This window comes from Lepisosteus oculatus, chromosome 20 (assembly GCF_040954835.1).
Source record: "Lepisosteus oculatus isolate fLepOcu1 chromosome 20, fLepOcu1.hap2, whole genome shotgun sequence".
Classification (NCBI taxonomy): Eukaryota; Metazoa; Chordata; class Actinopteri; order Semionotiformes; family Lepisosteidae; genus Lepisosteus; species Lepisosteus oculatus.
Window position 1 is genome coordinate 9,719,951 of NC_090715.1, and position 21,962 is coordinate 9,741,912.

At 36.6% G+C, this 21,962-nt stretch overlaps 1 protein-coding gene across 2 annotated transcripts in view; it reads right to left on the reverse strand.

Moving 5' to 3' along the window:
- The window catches only part of ankrd11 (ankyrin repeat domain 11), a 110,735-nt gene extending 91,120 nt beyond the window's left edge, over window positions 1–19,615 (reverse strand). Inside the window, exon 1 of one of the 2 annotated variants that reach the window (XM_015368069.2) lies at window positions 19,138–19,615. The gene's annotated coding sequence lies outside the window, so the exon portion shown is untranslated. The remainder of the gene's footprint in view (window positions 1–19,137) is intronic. The other variant, XM_015368070.2, reaches the window with a different exon arrangement.
- Between the last annotated feature and the right edge of the window lie 2,347 nt (window positions 19,616–21,962).

Here is a 21,962-nt window from a genome sequence, read left to right on the forward strand (position 1 = left end):
AATATTTTCCAATACTGAAGTTGTGTTTGCAGGATTTTACATAAAAATCGATTCAGTTACAAAAGTTCTAAGAATATAGCAAGCAATTCTTTTTGGCATAAGCAACCTGGAGTTGATTCTTGGGGTACACAAATCAATTTAGGGAAGAGATAAACAACAGTAACTGAATAAAACATTTATGTGTGTATCTATACCAAACTAAAGGACCAACTGTTAAGCCGAGGCACACCTATTGTGCACCAAACTTAATCCACCAGTGATACAGCAGGTCCCAAATTTTAAATACTATGCCTTCTTTTGCAGAAATATGAAATGTAATTCTACCTAACTGGCAACTCAACCTTTTTAATACAGGGCACTGGCTGGTTGTGTTCTTACACTGTAGTGAATCACAGTCCATATTAGGTTCAGGCCATTTTCATCTGTTTTTTTCTTAGATTTGAGCATGTAAATGTTTAACTATAATGACTGCATGAGTTGAAAGCTCACAAATGGTGTTCTGTATGAGTCAGTGGTAGTACAAATAGCAAAAGCTAAATCTTTGCATGCAGTACTGAGAAAGGTCTTATACAAACTTGGGTCTTTTTATTTTACCTTAATGCTAACACTGACAAGAACCTGATAGCAAACATTTTAAATTTTTACGTGTGATGTTGTCTGCAATATATAAGCATCTCATACCAAGCAATAAGCATCAGTTTAGAACGATACTCAGTTTTAACAAACTTTAAGATTAGCTTAAATGGTCAGATGAAAAGGACTGAAATCATGGAAATGCATAGAAATTTGATATAAAAAAACTACAGCAATGTTGCCAAATCATATACATTTCCTGCATGTAAGTGAACAGGTCTGGACATTTGGCAGATATGAACTGCATTTGAAGGGGAAAGTGCTGCTGTTTTAGGACCTCAGAACAGCCCTGCCTACAACTGTAATTTACACACATCGCTTTTCTTACATTCTGTTTTGTTACAACTATTCATCACACCGGAGGATTTAACACTTCAGGTTTCGCTATTGGTGCCCTGCAGCAGCCTTGGAGTGCCCAGGGCTTCCCTGGTCTGTTGGGATGTCTGCTTTTCTCTTCTCTTCAAACCAGAGCTATTCGCTTTTAGTGTGGAAAGAAAAAAATAAAAGGTAGTAGATAACTGTGAAAAATCACAACTCCAACCATTTATGATGGAGATTGCTGAAGACTAATCTTATATAAATCTTAGACTTATGGCTTTCAATTAATTTGGTTGTCTGACTTTTTACTTGATCTGGTCCCACAGGCTTAATAAATTACCCAACACCAGCCTTTTTTATTATTAAAACATATATGCCTTTATTCCAATGACAATTATTTCCAATACATTTCATATTAAACAGCAAATTAAAACTGATTATGTGCTTAAATAAATAAAAAACCTAAAACTGTTAAATCAATTTTAACAAGCTTGTCAACATGGAGGAAGCCAAAAACTGCAACTCTGCAGTCTAATGCACAGTGAACGTCTGAGGGCTTCATAAAGAAGCACACAATTGCCACAATAAAACCCAGAAGACAATCTGGAACAAGCCACCCAACACAATGATGGACAACTGAGAAATTTAAAGATGCTTTAAAGTTAAAAAAAAGACTGCAAAATTAAGTGTAACCAAATAAGACAAAAATGTCAAAAGGGCCGCCATATAGCAACAGAGCTTTGAACACTGTACTTAAAACAGATGACGTGTTGGAAAGCATTGCTTCAGAAGTCTGTCACAAAAAAGACAAATCCTAAGTCTCAAAGTGTTGGTGATTTTCAGAGAAACAGTAAGGTGTTTTAAAAGAATCTGTATTGTTCCTTGCCTTCTCGAAAGTCACTTAACAGTCTAAGGCACAGATCTGGCTCACTGTGGAAGAAAGGCCTTAAGACCGTAATATTTTCATCCTGTTTGAAGAAATAAAACAGTACCATCTTTACACAGTTTTCTTTGTTTGGCTAATTGTTTTGGATTTATTTTCCCTTCCAGTAACGTAATGTAACTCAGACACAAAACCCTCAAAAACATAGCTGAAATAACCTGAGTAAGGGATTCTGTTAACAGAAATAAGTACACATGGGGAGGGTATATTTTCATAGGCCTTCAAAGCATGCTTGAGAGTTTTTGAAGACTAGGCCAATACTTATTTTAATTATTGCAACTGTCAAAACCACAAACTAAGCAAAAGAAAGGGCAATTTTTTAAATCAAGATTCACAGTTGCAGATTTCTGTTGGAAAATCGAGGCATCAAATTGTCACAAACCAAGAACCATAAGAAAAGAGCCTCCTTCACTGTGCTTTTCTTTGCATTTAGACATTACTGTCACTCAGAACAGCAGCTCTCAAGATGAAAGGCTACACTCAGCCATGTTTCTGCGTGTAAAAGACTAATCATGTAATGAGCAACTGTGTCTGACAGATTTTGTTTCTTTAAACTAGTCAGAACATTTCTTGGAAACAGTTGTCTCTTTTGCATAAATACTTCCTACAGTTCACATTTAAGATTAATTATAAGGACTGTACTAATAAATATTAAACTGAGAAAACAAGAAAAAAATACAAATGTACATGAAATATCTTAAGACTTTAGGACAAATCACACATTTTTCCCATTAATATATTGCAGAGGTTACACAAAAACTCCAGTGCTTGAAATAAAAATCAACTCTTTAAAAATCAGCCTTTTAGTACATAAAAACATCAATGTTTCTTAATGTTCACTACCTCAAATGATTTTTATTGCCTTTTTAGTCATCTAAAATTCTGGTATTGCCACTGTCCATAATTATGATTTGAGCACACCAAGAGTAATCTAGCATAAAGCACGGCACAACAGAAGTGAACTGCAGCTGTAAATTCTAAGGTTGGCTAGCAAATGCTGAATGCTGTATAACAGTAGGCAGTGCAGGATTTAACTGGAATGTTGGTCTTCACAGAGTCTGCTCTTTTTTCAACAGGTTCGAGTCATTCTCATGCTTTACACAGTGTGGACTGCTTGATTTATTCAGGAAATCCTGACAAAGTAAACATGTTCCAACAATTTTTACCAATAAGAACTCACCCTGTAAACCTGCAAAACCCCATTTCTTATCTATGAACATATCTGCTCTAAAGACATTTAACATATTACCATACAGTGTTTCCTGGACACAATTATGTGCAATATGTACAAACATGCTGTGCAGTAAAGAAACAAAAAGGAATTTACATATTTCAGTTAACATGAGTGCTTTACTCTTAATTTTAAGTTATAACCTAAATCGTTTTTGCAGGCTTGCAGGGAGATCAATGTTGTATGACCTATACTGCTAAAAACTCAAGACTATTTTATATCAGACATGTAGCATGAACTCTGAGGCGCTTGATGCCAGATTTTTCCATAGCATATTAAATTCAGTCATCCTATCATTATTTCATAGAGGACGGGAACTTGACCCAGGCAGTCTTCTCTTAAAGCTAGTGCTCAACACCAGCTGTCTAAGGCACCTCTTAGAAAACGCCTACATAATTGATCAGCCAGAATTCACCAGGGACCTACAGTGTTTTAACGGGAATATATAGATGTTGACTGGTTTAGGCAAATATTTCTGGAAAATATTCTAACAGATGAAGTGAAGGCAAGCCTCTCTCAGTTTTACCACTGTTGGCACAACAAGCTTTGCTCAAAGACCATGTGTACCAACAGTGGAAACCCATAACGAAACCAGACATAAAAAACAGCAAACTTGCACGTCAGCAAAAACCAAAAAATACATTTTTTGCCTTTACAACAGTGGAGAATTTTTAAGGTCTTCAGTTTCCCCAACATCTTTCACAAACCCGTATTGTTGCAAAAACAAAAAATGGTAAGGCCTCACTTAGCATTCCAGATGTTGATTCCTGACTGCAGTTCACAGCTGGTATGATGCACGCTAACAATTCAGACTAACTAACTAATGAACTTACATTTAAATATATGTACAGAATTCAGAAGTGAATAGCTTAGGGGTGGCTACTGGTCAGCACAGGGGAACTGGGTGGGTAAACAGGTTAAAATGTTACACAAACTGTGAAGGTGGTTACCACTCCCTTTTTCCTTCAACGGATTCAATACAATAAAAACTGCCTGTACCTCCTCACGTCTCTTTACAGTCATAATACACCTACTAAAAAGCGAGAGTCCCCAAACCAAAACTAAAAAGGGGAAGCAGAACTCTGAATTGACAGTTACAGGTCCTACGGACTGCAAACAGGAGACGTTTGCTTGGCTTACACTCTACATCTCTCAAACAGCTAACGTTTTTCCTGTTGTCAAGGTAATTTCTCTTAAGCGTAAAATTCACAATGAAATAAATAAGTAGTAATACTGGCTTACAAGACACTATTACTGGGGGATGTTTACCAATTAACAGTTTTGCAATTCAATTGCAAATATATTTACCACTACATTACGTGAGGATTGATTAATTGAAGATCACAGAAACGAAAACCTCCATATAACAAAAAGTGCAATTCTCATCATGTCAAAATGTACAGATCCTTCCTGTACTTTGCCCAGAATTTCAAATGAGCACAGGGAAAAACTAGCAGCCCTCATTAGGGAAACAGACTGCAGGTGCTAGACAAGCACTGGTCAGCATCGCTATTGGCAACATGGTCAGACACTGGCAGATAAAACTGTCAAAATACAGTACAAAGCAAACTCCTCTTCAACACCCCAGCTTTGTGTCTGTGAAGAGAGCCTTCTGATAAAGCCACTGTTAGTACACTAGCTTCACAAGGGACATAAAGGCATCTTGATTCAGGAGAGGAGCTCTAGTCAATACTGTGGTAAATGATTCCTAAGGCAGGTTCTCCAAATACAATGTAGAGGGGGGAAGGGTGCACCTTCAAAATGATAAATGAGCTATTTTTAAGGATGAAATCACATAGGGAGCACATTGTCATGTGAGACAAGGCTTCTGGGTTTTTGTTTTTACAAACCTGCTGTTGAAAGGCAAAAAAAGGCACTTCTACAGCAAAGACTAATTTAAAAGGCAGAAAATCTTAAATGTCAGACTGGCAGCAAGAACATTCAGCGAGCCAGACAGGCCAGCTGAAGGCAGCTGTTTGCGGATCCCTGGGTGAAATCCTCTGGAGGGAGGGGATGGTGTTGGGGGGGGGGGGGGGGGTTGGGTAGGTTAGCTGAGCAAGTGGTGCCCCTCCCCCTGAGCAGAGGTGGATTGTGGGTCACTGAATGTGTTTTTCAAGTCTTGCTCTTCAAGCTTCACAGTTCAAGATGACAACCCTGTCTTCCAGTTCACAGTGAGCTGCGTTTCAAACTAGGAATAGTATTTTAGATCACTCATTATACAACCCAATTAGAAAGAAAAAAATACTCTCCGTTTAACCCCTACCAATCACTTTACAGCAGCTAATACTGTAGATTTACATGTGTGGCAAAGCAAGGAATCCACTTTTTCAATGAATATTAGATTGGTACAATGTATACAAATAGACTAAAAAATTCATTGTTAATCAAAATCAGGTGAATAAAACATTACATTTTTAATACAATCCTTCATGTAGTATAATGCTCCAAAATAGGGATGACACAAGCATATACTTCTGTTCAATAGTTACTCACAAAAGTAGTTTTTCCACAAAATTTTATCTGGGGGAGTTAAATTTCACCATAGAAAATTAGCTTTATTCTAAATAACCAGAATGCATGTTTTTGGAAAACTAAGTACAAGTGATATGAAGGTAAAAAGACATTACCATTAAGCTTAATTTAACAAGTTTAATTTTAAAACCACATCAGCAAATACACAGAAATTGATTGACTAATAGCCTTTTACCTATCTATGTTGGCCACAGATATGGACACCTACACAAAATAATTTCAATGAATTAAATGCTAGAAGTGAAAGCTTAGGAAGGCTTGCAATTTAACTCTTGCCATTGCATGTGTTCACAGGCGGTCAGTGGCAGGACCTCTTACAAATCCTATCTTATCAGACCAGAAGAACAAGATAACATAAGAAAACTGGCCTGGAACAAAAAGCACAGAAATAAAAGTAAACACAATGTGTAGTAGTACTAATATGACTGGAAAACTGAGAAAAATGGAAGGAAAATAAATCCAGGTCAGGACAGGAGGGGGAGAATGAGAATCCCCTGAGATGTCAGAGCACCCCCGAGACTTGAACACAGATGTTCCTAAAGAAACTTTCATAAAGGCACAACTTGCACACTTTCCTTCTTCTGCTCTACATTATGCTTAAGGTAGCTGTTCCTTCCAACAGTAAGTCAAATGCAAATCTGTATCTTCTGACAACCGTGAGCAAATAAATACCTGCTTTGAAAGACTAATAAATGAATGACTGAAAAACAACTTGAGCAATCACATAGGAATATTTCAATGATCAAATGTGCCAAAAATAATACCTAATTAACATGAAAGGCTAAAACCGAAAAGTTAAATATTTTCTCTTAAGGACATACCTGTTAATATCACATTAGAAATAACACCATACGAGAACATTTTTAATAGTGAGCCATTAGGAACACTTAAGTTCTCAGTAAGTGATAAAGATGTTGCAAAAAAGGAATTCAATGTATCTTTTGGTGGCTTAGGTGTCGTTTTTGTCCACTGGCTTTGTTTTCTATCCTTAGGTTGAGTGGATATGTTGACTTCATCAATCTCTTTCAGAACTTTGAATATCTCCTAAAACCTCCTGAGCTCATCTTAGTCCCAGCCTAAAAAGATTCAATCTTTTTGATCTACCCTTGAAAGACACCAGCCAGTCCAGAAATTATTCTGCTCATTTCTCCAAAAGCTTTAATACCATTCACACTTACAGGGCTGGACACAGCATACACAACCATACAACGCTAATGAGTAACACTTCCTCCCTGAATCCCTTAATTTAATTCAAAGCACAAATAGCTTGTTAATGTTTCAATAATATTTACATATTGTTCCCAAACTAACACACACATACTAAATTCAACACACTTCGTAAAAAAAAACAGTCACGGAATCATAAAACGGAGCAAATCCTTCATGCTAGGCCCACATACATCACTTACCCTTGTTCTCAGTCAGAGTTCATTTTTCTGTAAGATAATCTCCACATCATTTCTATTCAGAGACCACTCCAAAAATCTGCCATCTCTGATCAAGTTTATCATTTGCAAACAAGACAGAGAAGACTGCACCATCAACAGCAGGCCCTTCTTAGCTCCGACTCTCTTGCTAGTTCAGATGTCTGAATGTTATTTCTAATCACCTCACGAGGCCACAGCTGGCCTTCACAACCTGAGCTGATGCATTCTCATTTTCTCCTTCATTGAAAACCTGTCTATCCAGGAGAAGTGCATATGCATGAATTAAGGACGGTGAGAAATTACTGCCAATGGAAACGACCGCAAATGAGTGTGAAGTACTGTTGCAGCAGCAGCACGCATTACTGTTAGAGCACTGCCACGAAGAGCGCATTATTTATGAAGGGAAGGCTTTTTTTTTCTGTTTGAAAAGCCTACCGAATATTAAGGAAGGTAATTCATGCAGTAGATCGCCTGCAATATCTCAGGCTGAAACATCTCAACAAAAGAGCTGCAGACAGAGCATCAGCCGCCACATTTCACTGCCTCTCTCTGCTGGTGTGGTAGCAGAGACAGATTCTTCTTACAGAAATATCTACTGCAGTACCAGTTATAATGCATAGATAAAGCCACTCAGGATGTCTGGACAGCACTACGCAAATGCCTCACTGCACTGAAATTTAACTCTCTGAAGAATTCAAAAAGGACTGTTTGCACAATGCATCAAAACGAGGATGTGGTCACATCTTGTTTTCTTAAATATTTCCATCACTTAATTTTTTGACTAGATTGTTCTGTAAGACAACAGCCCACGCTGATCAGGTTTTTAGAATTCTAAAGTCTTAATTTCTCAGGTATGCATCTTGACAATGTAGTCCTTTTAAAATCCAAGAATACATTATTATTACTCTGTATTCTCTATTATCTGTTCCTGTATACACAATAAGATGCTGTTGTAGTCTTCCTGTCATGTGAAACAGCTTTCTTTTACAACAGAGCACCACTGCCTGAACACTTATTACTTGTAACAAGAGATCAGCTGCTAAATAATAAACAATCCTAATAATAAGTCAATCAACATTTTCGAACAACTGTTAAGAAGACAACTCCAAATCAGTAACAATAGCTAATCAACTTAAACAAATATGCAGTGACTATCCACTGAAAGCTCTTTGAAACAGATTTATGCAAGAGTCAAGGCTTAGATCATGTCTGCACCATAATTAAAAGTCTGTATTCTCGTATAGTTAGAAAACTAGTCAAGTTTGCAGATGATCCCAAATTAGGAGGGTTTGCAACTACTGCAGCAAGCAAAGTAGCAAATTAAGTTTAAAAATATTTAAATAAAATTCAAGACAACACCTGTCCGATGTTTAATGTCAGAAACGGTAGAAAAGCACATGATATTGCATGCAACAAGCAATAAACTATAAATTCATCATGGGAAGTATATTACACTTAAATTGAAGAGGCTACTTATGAAAGAGACTAAGGTGTTTATGTTGACATTTAAATATTATAGACAATGTGAGTAAGTAATTAAAAAGGAAAACAAAATATTAAGATATATAGTTAATAGTGCAGAATTTCAATAAAGTTATGTTAAAATTTTATGATGCACTAGTAAGGACTTAGAATATTATGTACTATTTTGGTCACCACATAAAGATATTACAGTATTGGAATTTAGCCAGAAGGGAGCAACCTTATAGAGATACAATCTAGTGCTTAAGGTAATGTCCTATAGTGACAGGGTGAAGGAACTGAACCTTTCTAGCCATGAACAGAAGATCGTAAGGTGACCCGATACAAATATTCAAAATCCTCAAAAGTCTCTGACAAGGTAAACAGTACCCTGGCTTCTACCAAGAAACAGCTGAATGAAATCCTTGAAACAATTAGCTACTAACTACCAAATGAGCTACATAGGGCTGAATGACCTCTTGTTTGTAACCTTTATATTCTTGTGCATTTTATGAAGACTCTTTATAAATTGCTTTAATTTCTTGAGCATATAATGTATTACTCAGTCAAGAAACCTTTGAGGTTCACTTTCACTGCCAATCAACACCCAGAAACAAAACAGTCTGCAACAGAAAGGGTGGAGCTCTGAACACAATGCTTAATGCTACACCATCTTAAATGAAAGAACATTATACATAAATTTACCATGGAACATACTGAACTCTCAGCTACACCACCCAATATTTCCTGTGCACAAAGCTTCCTGAATAACCATAGCACTATAGAAGTAAATCATGCTAAATTTATCACCTACAGATTTTCTGTCATACACACCTTGGGACAACCTCGTTTCGAAAAGCAATACACAGAAAAGAACTTTGAGAGCTGCCGATCCCCACTGTAAAATGATTTTCTGATGACTTTCAATACAGTCTGATTTAGTATTGATGGTCAAAGCAGTCTTCCCTTGAATTACTAATTGTGCATGCAAGTGTTTCTCATGTATGGTCATAGTATTTCATCTCAAACTCAAAAAATGCATAATGTAAAAAGCTAGCAGATGTTTAAGTATACTGTCTAAATTATTTACACCACTACAAATTACGTGGTCAATGTGAAACTGATGCGAGAACAGGTGATGGTGCCATGCACAAATAGGTAAAAGGCCTACATTTGAAATACTGAATATAAATTTGGCTAAGAGGCTCAATCAGGATTCCCAAGGCACATCTCCCTAAATCCCTCCCAATCATAGACACATCCACACTGCCATTATAAGTCTATTCACAAATATTGATTTGATTGAAAAAAATAGGCTGCTAATAAACCAAAACAAGAAAATGAAAGATTGGAAGTTAACCAAACATAAGAAGGAAATATTTTTGCAGACAGAAACCACTGCCATCTAAGGGATTTTCAAAATGGTTTGAACAAATACCTTTAACGTTACACTTTAAACTGCTGCTTCCGTTTGAAGCCTAAGATGCACGTGATGCAATTCCCATTATTGAATGAACACTACCAGCTGCTCAAAATATAAATTAGAAAAAAACATTCTCTGGATTATAGTAGCTAATAAACCCAACAATAAAAATGTTTAGCCTATTTTAGCTATTTCAGTCATACACAATCCTTCAAAAATTTGGTGAAACTAATTTGTGACTTTTTCGCAATGCTTCTAATTAATACTAGAAATTCACAAATCAGGAAATATGTCCTCACTATAGTAGATCACTATATACATTTTAGCAATACTGAAAATTAAAATTTAAAGGAGAAAAATTATTAAAATGTCAAGACCAATGCCGATACCTGATAGTTAACTAGGGTGGTGAATTCTGGAATGGCCACAAACAGGAAAAATAAGTTTGGATACATGGTCTTTTGATGGGGTAACCAAAGTGTCCTGTTGCACGTGTGTAGAAAACATCACATGGGAAACGCCTGGCAAAACTTAATGAACATAAAAACAGACTGTCTGAGAGTGGATGAGCAAGAGCTCTGTGTTTCACGGTCATCAATTCCTGCCAGAATAAGGTGACTGTGCACTTTGAGGAAAACTCAGATTAAACAGTAAAACACTACTTGTTTATAATTATGATGTGCCATAGTCCATGGACATGCGTGTGAGGCTGAGGCAGGGGGAGGAGGTCAGCGACAGCGATGTACAGCTTTTTTATATATTTATGTGAGTCATGGGATGAACAGGACAAAAACACTTGAAATGAAGTTTACTCAATCTGAAAATGTACATTTGTGCCTCCAAAATCAACAACACTGGAGAGGGAAAAGAAAGAAATACCAGAAAATTTTTATTCAAATACTTTTAAATGCTCCTTAAGCATACGACAACCACTGAACATAAGTAGCATACTGTTCCCCTCTTAAGTTGAGGTAAAAAGCATAACATTTTAAATTTTCAAGTATAAATTAAGCAATACTTTTCTGGGATATGACCTCTAAACGATTACGAACGTGAAATATGCTACTGACCACACACACAAACACCATGGCAGCCACTACCTTTATGTCAGCAAACCAAGGAAATTTGCCGACGCTTTCTTAGTGAAAATCTCTAAAATAACCTTTAAATCTTTCATATCAATGGGCAACTTATGATACAAAATTACCAAAGGTTTTCAGATTTTAAAAACATACAAGCTTGAAACAAATTCTTATATGTCTTATTACTCTTACAAGGACAATAGGCCATGCCTACCCTACAACTTGAGGTGATACATGCGTAAATATTCAGCTATCAAAGCCAAAGGGAAAAGTACTGACATTCTATACATATTCCTGCTGTGAACAAAAAATAAAACCTTGTGGCTGATCTTGAGCAGTACATGAATAACTTCAAAACTACTGCATACAAACACACATCTGAGCAGAACACAAGTTGTTCACAAGTTTCAACCTTGACGATTACACTCCATCAGCTGACAGCAGCGTGAGAAAGTAGGTCAATAAGAAGCGGAATGTGTTCAAGTAAAAAAAAATTAAAAATCACACAGTTTCTGTAACCTATCTGACCTGATCATTTTCTCCCCCTTTTAACCTCAGAGACAGATCACTGGCAAAGAAAGTAAAATCAATGATGGCACCTTAATTTCCATTTTGCCGTTTTATTTTCTCTGTTCAGCTGAACATAAAGATATCAGACTAGCAACAGGCATGACAACCACAAGGCAAACACTGCAACACATAAATATGTATTGTATGTAAGGATAATTTTTAATTTCTTGGTAAACTAGCCACTTGCTGTACTAACCAAGACATACATGTTGACATGCTTGTTTTTTTAATAGTAGAACTAAATGTTCAAAACAAGCAATGCTAGAACAAGTTGGTAACCTAAACATGCAATTAACTTAAGCAAATGTTCGCAAATTATTTCTCTTGGTGGTTTTAGGTGGATATTGGAAAGGTTATATCCAGTGTTCCATTGATCTGGGTCCTCTGCTATTCAGTATTTGTATCCCTTTGGTCAAATGATAAAACTACATGTCTGAATCATTACTTCTAGATAGATAATGCTCAAAACGATGCTCACACAAAAACAGATGCACAGTGAGCCGTTTTAATACAAAAGCTTAAGTGACACAAAGGTTTTTGCCTCTTAATTGCAATAAGCTTGAAGTCACGTCATTGGGTTCCATCAGTGAGTTATGGAAAACCAAAACTGTAACCCTGTCAACTGAAGGCATTACATGCAAGATTTGATTCAAAATGATTAATTTGGGCACAACGTTCGATCCTGCACTGACTTTGGAACCTTGTGTAGAATATTGTGAAGACTTTTTTCAAGGATTGATATGGATTGATAAGCATGGCAAACTCAACTTGCAGGAATCCAAAACTAAATTTACAGTTAAATCTGTTTAATATTCAGCTCAAGTGATCACATCCCTCCTGTCTTGGAGTCCTTGCTCTAGTTACCTGTCACATTTCACTCACATTTTAAAATCAAATTCTGCTAACATTCAGGCTCTACATGTCTGGACTCTCCAGTAACTAGCCAATATGCTATCCATATTGCCAATATGCTATATCCATATAATAACATGGCCTTTTGGTGCTGTGTCCCAAAGCTCTGGAAGACTACTGCGAAAGAAATCAGGGACTTCCGTTTGATTTCATCAGCCATAATGGGGACATTCAAGTCTAGTATAAAAGTTCACATTTTCAGAAGAGGTTCTTGTGATGGGTTAATTTTGTGAATCAAACATGCTAAAAAGAACGGTTAAAGAACATACTAATGACCTAAAAAACTCATTAGTACACACACACACATAAAGCTGTTGTACATTCTGAGGAAAGGGCTGCCTTTGCTGTAGACAAAATCATGATCTGTTGGTAACTGACATATCATAGCATTTGAAAATTTTAATTTTATGATTTTTGGTCTGGTTAATTTATTTTCTTTTCCAGGGCATGCAGCAGATTTTCTGTAAATAACTTGAATCAATTGGCGCTTTGGAAAATGAACCAATTTTTAAGCTGTCCGCTGTTACTCATTAACAATTTGGACTCCTTCCCTCTGTTTTCTGCTCCTCATCTACCCATTTCCTCTTTTTGGTAGACTGTCTGACCCATGTGAAATACCTCCCAATTTTTCCCCAAAACAGTATTCGAGAGTGCTTCTGTTTTACCATGAAATGCTCATTTTCCCCAACAGATACAGGCCAAGCCACTAGTCTTTGACATTGACCATTGAAGCTCTGCAGAACAGCAGCCACAAGACACACCCTGAACACAGTTTGCCAGAATTCAACAGGTGCTAGTTTTACACCCTGATGTTGCACTACTGATGGAACGTTTACTGAACTTAAGTTAAGTTAAGTTAAACATCTGTATTGCAGTATTCAGCATGTTTAACAGTTCACGCCCCTCCGTAATGCTAAAACAACCCCTCGTGTGCAAAATAAACTTACATTTATCAAACCTAAAAAAACACCTTTTCAAATTAATCAGATTAGAGCTTTAGTCACAGTATGTATTGATTTAGCAGGTTCATTTACAGCCAGTGTTAGCCCATGTTTAAAAAATATCATTTTTATACTAAAGAAAACTTAGAAAAGCTGTAATGCCAACGTGTCACCAAAACACTAAGGAGAACATGACAGCTTAAAGCATGGAAACACTGAAGTCTGCCAAAAGCTTTAGATTGACTTTGCCCCCTGAGTTAAACATGCCACATGTTGCAGTACTTGGATGATGAACAACTGAACACATCCTTCAGGACTTTGTAATAACATTTTTCAATTTTCCAAGTTTTTTTCAACAGTGAATTTTCTTGGAATAAGATTTTTCAGACCAAAAATACTGAATGCAAGAGCCATCCTCCACATCTGTTTAAACTGGAGAGACAGTTGAGCTTTGAAGTTCATAGATTCATTTTTCCTAATACAGACCGACTAAGATTGGTACTCCACAAAAAAGCCACAAAGGTTTAAAAAAAAATAAAGATAAGTCGACCAGTGTAGTTATTGTTTAACAAATAAAGCATCTTCTGCACCTAAAAGGGTGTTTTTGTATACCATAATGAATGTAAAGTCATTAAAGCAAAGGCTGAGATACACTGAGAACTACAATAAAGCATGCACTAGTTTGTCATTCTTCATGGTACGCATAAGCACTACAAAAAAAAGTGTTAGACAAGTGTTAAAAGTGCTTCACAATCGTAAGGTATGCCTTTGAGTCATGAAAAGTGCTCCCCACCCCCTTCCTGCCTCTGAATTTCAATGTAAATAGAGCTGATTCAATGGACCCAGCTGCCCCATCAATAGGACACTGCTGTTAAGTTTCCAAAGGATTGTGATTCAGCCAAGGAGTCCCTGCCCCCACCTCATCCAAACAAGGAAGAAGGAAAAGATAAACCCGACCAACGTCAAAAAGATGAAAACGTCCAAACAGCCGCACTCTAAAATAACCCCCCCCCATGTAATTCTGTTTCCAAATTACAATTTAAAAAAAAAAACCGCTTTGGTGCCAATTGCTTGGTCCTCAGCCAATGCATTCAGACATTTCAGCAAGATCGGAAAAATACAGTTTCCCTGTTTGAAGTCTCTACAGAACCAATTTAAACACGGAATAACCATGAATAATTTCAGGTTGTGAGGGAGCAAAGAGCTGACTGATTATATTTAAAATGCATTTACCATGAACACAGGCCACAAGAAGTGAAAAAAAAGCTTACTGCACTGCATTAAACTTCTACACTGCTTGTGGTCTAAGTATTATGAAAACTATTGCTTCTTTATGGAATAAGTCTACCAAGAGCGTAAATCTCATTTTCTGTCAACATTGTACCAGGATGTGAAAACACAGTCTATTTGCCCTTTTCAAAAGGATTATCACAGCTACTGAAATAGAGAGGAGCCCAGTTGGGATCCTGACTAGCTCTGGATAGACTCAGCAAAATTTGTGGATAATAAGTCACAAAATCCTTGACAGCCAATCAAAACACCAACTGTTGTCACCAGCTTTTCAATTCTCTGTGATCCTTCCCTCAAAGGAACTCTCCCATTCGGCTCTTACTAGCTCTTTCATTTCCATGTAGCCCCAGATGTGCTTCTCATGGTTATTTTGTCCACATCAGTCTTACAAATAGTTCAAAACAAATATGCAGCTTTTAATATTTTAGATTTTAAACAGAAATGTCAAATAGAAGACTTTAAAAAGACTAAGAAATTATAAGCATACTTCCTCCCAGTACACTTAAAAATTGTGAATGTTTACCATTAAAATACTACACATTTGTGCCATTAACTTAATTTATTATTAATTTGAGACTCCAAAACAACCAAGCACAGACTATTACTGAGGAGCAACCACCATCTGCCGCCAAAATAAGATCAGTAACACTTTAAATAGTAGGAGAAAAACATGGGGGGACACCCACTCCAATAACACAAGGGCTTATGAAATTACCAGTGTACCCATCTTTAAAGAGTACAGAGCACCACAGTCATGAAGTATTCATTTCACTGGAACATCAGGTGTAAATCTAAAATGACAGAAAATATATTACTGGGTTCAGTGAACTGGAAACTCTAATCTGTGCCTTCATTAATATGGTGGGGCCCAAGATTAGTGGGAGTTGAGTATAAGAGTGGGTAGTAATTTCCAAAATCAAAACAACTGAATTCCAAATAAGAACAGCAGAGATTTCTCTACTACATAAAAAATAGGAAGCCTTATATTAAGGATGTCACACACATTATATAAGATAATGGCTCAGATAAGCTCTACAGAAAAGACAGGATATTGCAAGTGGAACACTGCCAATGCATTGTTCTATGCTCATTATTCGGCAGTTCACACATGGGTGCTGCTTACTGCACTCCTCAGTTCTCACTTATTGACCTCAGTATAGTGCAACAACAAAAGGATGTGGTTGTAGCATCTGAGAAAACATCCTATTTCAAATCTTATTCAGCCAAAAAAGCAAGCAGCCAGATGTTCAGTATGCTCTAGAGCCAGTGCAGATATATTTAGACACCTTCTTCAAAACAGAGTAAAGCATTGGTCCGCCAAGGGCAATTGAGTGAATAATTGTTACATTAAGAAGCAGCACCAAAGGCAGAATGAAGCTCCAGTGTAATACTGCAGTGATGTGATTCTCTTGAAGGATCCTTAGGATTCTCAGTATGTGCCTAAGCTCCCAAACACTGGATACATTTGCCCATTGCAGCAGCCCGTGATCAGGGAAGAGTGGAAGTATCAAGATCGTTTTCTAGGATAACGCTGCTTTGTCTGTGTATTGTAATGCCACAAGATTTTGGCCTGCAACAACTGAACACGGACCAGCCCATGAACTGGTCTTTATTTTTCAGAGCCAGCTGAACACAGAGCACGCAGGAAGACCTGAAACAACGGCTGCAACAGGAAACGAGCCCCCGTAAGCCCAGCTCCAATCATAAGGCTGCTGACCTTCTGAACTTTGCAGCAGATCATTTCCTGCCTCTCAATGCACTTTAGAATTTAATGCTAAAGGAAGCTACATAACAGCTCTACAGATCCCAACTACCAGAAGCTACAATACAACAGAACAGCTCTGGGTCCTCTTGGCCCCACTACCATAAAATTCCAAATGACTGGTAAAAAGAAAAGGAGACAATAACAAGCGAAACACCACCAAACCACCAACCCTGTAAATTCCTTCACAAATATGGATCTGTAAAGCATGAGCATCACCTTACTAGAAAATTTCCACCACTTTAAAATATACTTTCCTTAGTAGTGCGACAGCACTACCTACATTCCAAACATCAGATGCATTATATGAACACATGACTTGAAAGAGTCACCCACTAGATTTCTTTTTATATATGGGAATTCCTTCAAAACAGTTTAAATTGAAATTTGTAACGATTCAATTTGCAAAAAAAAAACAGAATTCCTGCAGCATCTTTGCAGCATTTTTTATTATTTAACAAAGTATTTGGAAATCATTAGCTCCAAATACAGGATTTTTCTCATGAGCTGGTAAAACCAAAAATTAAGTATTTGGAGAAAAAAACATATTTGAGCACAGCAAAAGAGGTTTTCAGGATAAATGCTCAAGATCTGTCACAGTGCCTGCCATCTCCAAAACACCTTGTTTTTCTCAAGTCTAATAATATGCACTCAGAGCTTCAACTGTTAGGAAGACATTGCATAACAAACTGCACAAAGAGCAGGAGAACTATTACAATTTCCTATTTCTCATGTAGACGAGGCGCAATCTGAACACACACCAATGCTATTGCAAACTCTTCAACCTCTCTTTCAGCACCCAAATACTCTACCACATGTACAATGCAGTATTTTTCTGCATTTAGCAGGTTTCACTGCACTGAAGATTGTACAGGTTTTGGGGAGGGGGGCCATTTGTTTACATACATTGTTTTATATTTTTCTCAGCTCTTTAGTAAAAATAAAATCAAACAAGATAAGTTATTTTATTTTCCACGCTAACCTTTTTAAGAATTATTGTCGAAAAGAGAATGATGCAACACCAGACATTTTGTGCTCCACGGGATGCAATGGCCTTCCACCCCTCGGAATTCCCTATAGATGCAGGCAGGTCTAAAACAAGACACCAGACAGTTTCCTCTCTCTTTTCCATTCTGGGCTAGTGGTTATTAAATTATACATTTTATGGCATCACCGCATGGCTGGCTTAGCAGGGAGCTATGTGGAATTCCTTTACCCACAGATTAAGGTTCTGTTCAAACAAACCGTAAAAAAAACGTAATGCAGTTTTTGTTTTTAAAGTCAGGTGAAGGAAATTTCAATTTCACATGAAACTATTTCCCCCTTCAGTGCAACAAGGGGCACACAGGTTATAAAGAAGTTGGTCAATTAAGTAAGGTCCCAAAGCAAACTTAACATCTTAGAATAAAGGAAATATTATATAAAATAATATAAAATATAAGGAAATAAATAGGGCAACTGTATGTGAATATTTCCCATTTTTTTAAAATAATTTATCATGGCAAGGCTCCATGTAACCACGGTTTATTCCCTGACAAGTTCAAAACCTCGCTCAAAGATTATCAAGGAGTAGTACAGCAACCACAAATTATCAACTTAATCTGCAGACCAAAATCTTCTTGAAGGCAATTAATTTCGCAAAAATGCAATTAAAAACGTAAACATAAAACGCCGTAAGATAGCTATGAATGCTTTTGTTTTTTTTCTCCCAATAAACAACCTTAAGTCAACACGACAAAATGCCAGTTTTTATTTTGCTGCTCCAAACAAAAACTTGAGGTTTAGAATTATAATTTGGGTGAAGCAAACCGTTCATCACTGCCTGTGTCTGGACTGAGCCAGCGATACGCAACGTGGTAATACAGCACTTCATTATACTTTCAGGGGAAGAAAAAACTCCAGTTTCCAATTAAAGCACCAAAATGCACACGCACATCCTAAAATGTAAGAGTACAAAAATACCCAAAGAAAGAGGACAATTCGATGTGTGATCATCAATCGCTAAGGAAAAATATTTGCTACAAAACCTCTCACAATTACCTCTCAGATTCAGGATTACAAAAAAGCTCGCACAATACTCGGATATAAACTCACACAAATAGATATTAAACCTACAAAGTAGGTAGTTGCACTCTAAGCATTTGAACAACAGTTAAATTGCAAAACATAACTTTAAGCCTGGCTAAAAAAAATCTCTAAAAATATTTATCCTTTATATATGTAAGAAGGGGGAAAACAAATTCAAATCTTATTTTTTGGACAAGTGTTCCAATATCACATCAAGCCACCAACCAGATAAATGTTTCTAAAATGATTTTCCAAATGCAGGAATCAATACAAAGTCTTAAAAAAACTGCAGTTGGTCATTATGAACATTTTACTCGTGTTTTGATAACAATAAATAAATGTATCACATTGTTTTATAAACAACCTAGCTGGTTACACACGTCCTGGGAGAGCAGCTTATTTTTTTTTTATAAATGTGAACTAAAAACACGAAAGCTACGTTTTGAAGGTCTGTGTGGTATCATTATGCTACAGCACAGTTTAAAAGAAACCAAAAGCCAGAATCTGTATTGTGGTACAAGCGAAAACGGAGAAGAATTGTTTACCTTCGCGAAAATCTTTACGGCGTCTCCTCGCTTAGTCTCGATACTCCAGTCCTAGGCTTGGTTTTCCCATTTGAGGCCTTGCTACTCAACAGACTACCGTCCGGAAATATCCGACAAAGCAACACACATCATACACACCAATACTGTCTCTTAATTCCTGAATACCCCAGATCGGAAGGGAAAAAAAAATTCGTGCCTCCTGTCGTCGCGCATATAAAAGGTCTAGGCGCTCCTCATTTTTGCAAGCGATGCATTACGGAACAAGTGACGTTTGTCTTTAAATTGAAAGCTTGTTCAGTTTTTCTAAATTTTTAGCTTTATCTTCAATCCCCCCTACTCGACTCCTTACGAACGGTTTCCAGGCGGCCTTTGACTTCGACTGCGTTGCTGACGAACAAGGAATGAGGCGGTTTGAAACGCGGAAGCCGATAGGCTGTGAAATGTGGGTGGTTGCTGGCCTGTGTGTGTGTTTTGGAAACTGACGCCATTCCGGCTCACCACGAAGCAGCGTCTGGTAGTTCCCCAACGAATTTAGGATCCAAAATGGCGGCGGGAGGATTATGGTTTCATAATCTTATTCCATTCTTTTAAATTGAGGGGGAGGGTAGCAAAAAAAATTGAGGGGGATAAATCCGTTTAATAGGAGGCCAACGTCGCAGGGCAGTCTGAACTATGGAGACAAGGATAAAAGGAAAAATACGATTGGCTCGACGAAAAAGCTGTGGATTCTATTTTTTTATTGGTCCATCTTTACACAGTGTCATCAGTATGACGTACATCTAAACAAACCTTTCATTATTATTTTTAATCTGTAACGTCTTTCGTCTTATCGTTTGACTGCTAAAAAGCTTATCTTTAGTCAGTTGTTCGCTTTTATAGCGGGGTAATGGGAGTGCTTTCCCAATCCTAACATAAACGGATAACGAGATAAACACCGATTTGTTTTGAAGAACAATTTTGCAATGGATACAAAGTGTTCCGATAGCTATTTTTTTGCTAACGTTACCAAATTAAAACGTTTCTGTGCAGTGCAAAGTGTGAATTGCTTAATTACAAAATATTTTCTGTGTTAGAGATTGTTTTCTTTTGAACAAAACTCGTCTAGGTAGAACTTTATTGAGACAGACGCATTTCTGACATGTTACCATGCAGTTATGCACATTATAATTTTAAAATAATTTTCTTTAGCTTGAAATTGATTTGATTATATATTGCACCTCTCAGTTTTGATTCAGTGATTTAGAATTGTTATCAGTATAACACATTTTTTTCTTTCATTGATTGTTGAAATTCCTGTCCCTGAGTAATGTCATTAAAGTAAAGGGCTAAGGTTGATCATTTGCCCTTTTTTGTAAGGTGACATGTAAATCGTTTTTCAAAGTATTTCGTTATCCTGTCGTTTCACAAAGGACCTATTAGCAGAGGTGATACGGTTCTAATATTGTAATTCAAAATATAATGTGCATTTGTTTTAAGTTTTGCCACAAAATTACACTTCCAAATCCACAAAAATATTGTTGCAAAATACATCTTTTCCTGTATTTTTTCCTTTTTGAGCGTGTTCTGTATGCCGAGTCTAGAACTATTTTAATAAACAATGGCAAATTGAAATAATACACGTGACGTATTTGTTTCTCTTCCGTTATCAAAATCGGCTGCGTTTTTAAGTTTTCCTTTCTGTTGCAGTTGGTCATTAAAAATTATAAATCCGAAAAATTATATGAGTATTAGATGTATAGATATCCTTTGTACACAGCACACTCTACCGGTTACAAGCGCAAATAAAAAGCAAAATATTAAATTGCTACCCTGAATATATGTATTTTATATAGGTAGTTTTAATTGTTTTTAGGCTTTAATAAGAGGCAAACACTCACGCCTTCCCAAGAATTTTGAGTTTATTTTAGAAAAATATATATTAATACAGGTCTGGTATTCCCTAACACTTTTGTTGAAAATAAACACTTGTATTTTTTAAGTGTAGAATTATTTGTATAAAAAGTGGATTTGTTTGATTTGTTTATACGTTTTATTGAAGACTTTTTATCCTTTCAGATATGAAACATGCTACTATAAATAATACTCTTACGATACTATGTAATAATTTATTGAATCACGTGTAATGCAGATTGCTCACAAGTCTTGCGGCCAGACGCGTCAGCTGTACTAAGGCCTATATATAGGAAATAAACCACTGCATCTTTTTCTGTAGAAGCAGCACATATTACTTTTATATTTTTTCTGCTGAATGCAATTTAGAGATTATATAAACACGCACTTGTTGAAACTCGTGTTAACACCTAAATTGTATGCAGGGACGGCAATATTCCTCCGAAATTTCTCTGTAAAGCCTGTTGGTAAATAACGTGAAGATGCACACGCTCAGAAGGGACAAAAAGAGTTATTTACACCAATAAACATATGGCAGAATAGTATTAAACCTGTATAAAATCTTTTTAGATTTGTGTGTTTCGGAACTCTTGTTGAATAATAGATTTCTCACCATCATCGTTTTTTGTTGTTGAACACTTTCGATGAGATCTCAGCAATTTAAACAGTGTATTACCAATCAATTGCACTTAAAAGCCTTTGCGACTCCCATACAAAAGATTGAAATGAAACAAAATGAAAGTATTTTTTTACAGTTTTCCCCGCATTGCGAGGTATCTGAGGTTTAAATCATGAAAGAAAAACAGGAAAATTCGGGAACCTCAAGGAGTGCTAACCTCAGATGACAATATGGCATTATAAAATACGGAGACACAATTGTACAAATTTATCTTCAAAATAAAACCCCATTGCAATGTGTGGTCTTTATAATAAAA